The sequence below is a fragment of the Saccoglossus kowalevskii genome, chromosome 7 (genome assembly GCF_978046115.1).
Source record: "Saccoglossus kowalevskii chromosome 7, keSacKowa6.1, whole genome shotgun sequence".
Classification (NCBI taxonomy): domain Eukaryota; kingdom Metazoa; phylum Hemichordata; class Enteropneusta; family Harrimaniidae; genus Saccoglossus; species Saccoglossus kowalevskii.
The window spans coordinates 8,430,802-8,436,801 of record NC_140647.1 but is presented as its reverse complement, the minus strand read 5'-3'; positions in this window follow the sequence as shown (position 1 = coordinate 8,436,801).

The following is a 6,000-nucleotide window of genomic DNA, read 5'->3' as shown; positions in this document are numbered from 1 at the left end:
ACTACTAGTAAAACGTAGTACTGGTGACACATAGCGCTAGTATTGTATATTTATGGTAACACTCAATACTAGTAAAACGTTGTGCTGATGACACATAGCGCTAGTATTGTATATTACTGATAACAGTCACTACTAGTAAAACGTAGTACTGGTAACACATAGCGCTAATATTGTATATTTATGGTAACACTCAATACTAGTAAAATGTTGTGCTGATGACACATAGCGCTAGTATTGTATATTACTGATAACAGTCACTACTAGTAAAACGTAGTACTGGTAACACATAGCGCTAGTATTGTATATTACTGGTAACACTCACTACTATTAAAACGTTGTGCTGATAACACATAGCGCTAGTATTGTATATTACTGGTAACACTCAATAATAGTAAAACAATGTGCTGATGACACATAGCGCTAGTATTGTATATTACTGGTAACACTCACTATTAGTAAAACGTAGTACTGGTGAAAGATAGCGCTAGTATTGTATATTTATGGTAACACTCAATACTAGTAAAACGTTGTGCTGATGACACATAGCGCTAGTATTGTATATTACTGGTAACACTCACTACTAGTAAGAGGTAGCACTGGTAACACATAGCGCTGATATTGTATATTACTGGTAACACTACTAGTTAAACGTAGTACTGGTAACACATAGCGCTAGTATTGTATATTACTGGTAACACTCACTACTAGTAAAACGTAGTACTGGTGACACATAGCGCTAGTATTGTATATTTATGGTAACACTCAATACTAGTAAAACGTTGTGCTGATGACACATAGCGCTAGTATTGTATATTACTGATAACAGTCACTACTAGTAAAACGTAGTACTGGTAACACATAGCGCTAATATTGTATATTACTGGTAACACTCACTACTATTAAAACGTAGTACTGGCAACACCTAGCGCTAGTATTGTATATTACTAATAACATTCACTACTAGTAAAACGTAGTACTGGTAACACATAGCGCTAATATTGTATATTACTGGTAACACTCACTATTAACAAGCACTGGTAACACATAGCGCTAGTATTGTATATTACTGGTAACACTCAGTACTAGTAAAAGGTAGCACTGGTAACACATAGCGCTAGTATTGTATATTACTGGTAACACTCATTACTAGTAAGAGGTAGCACTGGTAACACATATAGCGCTAGTATTGTATATTACTGGTAACACTCACTACTATTAAAACGTTGTGCTAATAACACATAGCGCTAGTATTGTATATTACTGGTAACACTCATTACTAGTAAGATGTAGCACTGGTAACACATAGCGCTAGTATTGTATATTACTGGTACCACACATTACTAGTAAATTGTATTACTGGCAACACATAGCGCTAGTATTGTATATTACTGGTAACACTCACTACTAGTAAATTGTAGTACTGGCAACACATAGCGCTAGTATTGTATATTACTGGTACCACACATTACTAGTAAATTATAGTACTGGTAACACATAGCGCTAGCATTGTATATTACTGGTAACACTCATTACTAGTAAGAGGTAGCACTGGTAACACATAGCGCTAGTATTGTATATTACTGGTACCACACATTACTAGTAAATTGTAGTACTGGCAACACATAGCGCTAGTATTGTATATTACTGGTAACACTCACTACTAGTAAATTGTAGTACTGGCAACACATAGCGCTAGTATTGTATATTACTGGTACCACACATTACTAGTAAAACGTAGCTCTGGTAACACATAGCGCTAATATTGTATATTACTGGTAACACTAACTACTAGTAAAACGTAGTACTGGTGACATATAGCGCTAATATTGTATATTTATGGTAACACTCACTACTAGTAAAACGTAGTACTGGTGACACATAGCGCTAGTATTGTATATTACTGATAACAGTCACTACTAGTAAAACGTAGTACTGGTAACACATAGCGCTAGTATTGTATATTACTGGTAACACTCACTACTATTAAAACGTTGTGCTCATAACACATAGCGCTAGTATTGTATATTACTGGTAACACTCAATACTAGTAAAACGTTGTGCTGATGACACATAGCGCTAGTATTGTATATTACTGGTAACACTCACTATTAGTAAAACGTAGTACTGATGAAAGATAGCGCTAGTATTGTATATTTATGGTAACACTCAATATAGTAAAACGTTGTGCTGATGACACATAGCGCTAGTATTGTATATTACTGGTAACACTCACTACTAGTAAGAGGTAGCACTGGTAACACATAGCGCTGATATTGTATATTACTGGTAACACTACTAGTAAAACGTAGTACTGGTAACACATAGCGCTAGTATTGTATATTACTGGTAACACTCACTACTAGTAAAACGTAGTACTGGTGACACATAGCGCTAGTATTGTATATTTATGGTAACACTCAATACTAGTAAAACGTTGTGCTGATGACACATAGCGCTAGTATTGTATATTACTGATAACAGTCACTACTAGTAAAACGTAGTACTGGTAACACATAGCGCTAATATTGTATATTACTGGTAACACTCACTAGTAGTAAAACGTAGTACTGGTGACACATAGCGCTAATATTGTATATTTATGGTAACACTCACTACTAGTAAAACGTAGTACTGATGACACATAGCGCTAGTATTGTATATTACTGAGAACAGTCACTACTAGTAAAACGTAGTACAGGTGGCACATAGCGCTAGTATTGTATATTACTGATAACAGTCACTACTAGTAAAACGTAGTACTGGTGACAGATAGCGCTAGTATTGTATATTTATGGTAACACTCAATACTAGTAAAACGTAGTACTGGTGACAGATAGCGCTAGTATTGTATATTTATGGTAACACTCAATACTAGTAAAACGTAGTACTGGTGACACATAGCGCTAGTATTGTATATGTATGGTAACACTCAATACTAGTAAAACGTAGTACTGGTGACAGATAGCGCTAGTATTGTATATTTATGGTAACACTCAATACTAGTAAAACGTAGTACTGGTGGCACATAGCACTAGTATTATACATTGGTGGTAACACTCACTACTAGTAAAACGTAGTACTGGTGACACATAGCGCTAGTATTGTTTATTGGTGGTAACACTACTAGTAAAACGTAGTACTGGTGACACATAGCGCTAGTATTGTTTATTGGTGGTAACACTACTAGTAAAACGTAGTACTGGTAACACATAGCGCTAATATTGTATATTACTGGTAACACTACTAGTAAAACGTAATACTGGTGACATATAGCGCTAGTATTGTATATTACTGGTAACACTACTAGTAAAACGTAGTACTGGTAACACATAGCGCTAATATTGTATATTACTGGTAACACTACTAGTAAAACGTAGTACTGGTGACACATAGCGCTAATATTGTATATTACTGGTAACACTACTAGTAAAACGTAGTACTGGTGACACATAGCGCTAATATTGTATATTACTGGTAACACTACTAGTAAAACGTAGTACTGGTGACACATGGCGCTAATATTGTATATTACTGGTAACACTACTAGTAAAACGTAGTACTGGTGACACATAGCGCTAGTATTGTATATTGAGGGTAACACTACTAGTAAAACGTAGTACTGGTAACACATAGCGCTAGTATTGTATATTACTGAGAACAGTCACTACTAGTAAAACGTAGTACTGGTGACACATAGCGCTAGTATTATATATTACTGAGAACAGTCACTACTAGTAAAACGTAGTACTGGTGACACATAGCGCTAGTATTGTTTATTGGTGGTAACACTACTAGTAAAACGTAGTACTGGTAACACATAGCGCTAATATTGTATATTGAGGGTAACACTACTAGTAAAACGTAGTACTGGTGACACGTAGCGCTAGTATTGTTTATTGGTGGTAACACTACTAGTAAAACGTAGTACTGGTGACACATAGCGCTAGTATTGTATATTTATGGTAACACTCAATACTAGTAAAACGTAGTACTGGTAACACATAGCGCTAATATTGTATATTGAGGGTAACACTACTAGTAAAACGTAGTACTGGTGACACATAGCGCTAGTATTGTATATTGAGGGTAACACTACTAGTAAAACGTAGTACTGGTGACACATAGCGCTAATATTGTATATTGAGGGTAACACTACTAGTAAAACGTAGTACTGGTGACACATAGCGCTAATATTGTATATTGAGGGTAACACTACTAGTAAAACGTAGTACTGGTGACACGTAGCGCTAGTATTGTTTATTGGTGGTAACACTACTAGTAAAACGTAGTACTGGTGACACATAGCGCTAGTATTGTTTATTGGTGGTAACACTACTAGTAAAACGTAGTACTGGTGACACATAGCGCTAGTATTGTATATTTATGGTAACACTCAATACTAGTAAAACGTAGTACTGGTAACACATAGCGCTAATATTGTATATTGAGGGTAACACTACTAGTAAAACGTAGTACTGGTGACACATAGCGCTAGTATTGTATATTGAGGGTAACACTACTAGTAAAACGTAGTACTGGTGACACATAGCGCTAATATTGTATATTGAGGGTAACACTACTAGTAAAACGTAGTACTGGTGACACATAGCGCTAATATTGTATATTGAAGGTAACACTACTAGTAAAACGTAGTACTGGTGACACATAGCGCTAGTATTGTATATTACTGAGAACAGTCACTACTAGTAAAACGTAGTACTGGTAACACATAGCGCTAGTATTGTTTATTGGTGGTAACACTACTAGTAAAACGTAGTACTGGTAACACATAGCGCTAGTATTGTTTATTGGTGGTAACACTACTAGTAAAACGTAGTACTGGTGACACATAGCGCTAGTATTGTTTATTGGTGGTAACACTACTAGTAAAACGTAGTACTGGTGACACATAGCGCTAATATTGTATATTGAGGGTAACACTACTAGTAAAACGTAGTACTGGTGACACATAGCGCTAGTATTGTTTATTGGTGGTAACACTCACTACTAGTAAAACGTAGTACTGGTAACACATAGCGCTAATATTGTATATTGAGGGTAACACTACTAGTAAAACGTAGTACTGGTGACACATAGCGCTAGTATTGTATGTTACTGCTGTTATTAACTATATCTGATCGTGTTAAGTATGTACAGAGGCACAATTTGGATAGTGTACATATACGATAATTAAATGTTTTCTTGATAGATAACAAAACAAAAACATAAGTCTAATCTTCGGACTGGTAGATTGAATATCAACGTTTTTTACCGTGATAGACACGTGTCCTAAAAACACTGAAAGCACTATCATTCACATGCACACCAACCCTATTGCTTCATTTACATTCATGATATAACTTTTGAGCTTCTGATATCAGAGGCGGTTGCACGAAATTATGCTCGGGGCCAGATATGCGACCTTACTAAGGGGTCCGAGGGCAGGCTTCCCTTTAACAATTTTGAAATATAGACCCACTGAAATGCTATTTCCTGCATTTTGAGGGGCAAATTTTGCTGACACAAAAGGTTTCAGCTTGTTTTGGAGGGGCGACTGTACCGCCCCCCCCCGTACTGCCGCCACTGGTTATTTGTTTTCAAATAAGACGATTTCAAATGCTTCCGCTATGTAATTATAGTGAATTAAGCCTCACCTTTACGAGCAAATGTCCTTTCCCCGGTTGATGCTGCATAACATGACACAAGTTACTGATCAATTGTCCTATATCCCAGCGATACACTTCGTATATATACATACATATATGTATGTATAAATGTACACGCAATGTTGACACAATAGACTCTGCGTCGATCGTGTATACAAGTAATACTAGTATGCTTACAGCGCGGTAATATACACAGCACGTTTGCCGGGGAGCTCTAATCGGATGCTGACGTCAGTGAAAGCTGTTGCTATTATTCCAGCCTCTACGGTGTGTGTGTATATAACGTGAGCAATATGACAAGGGTCACACGTCATTGGCACCATCATTCAGAGTA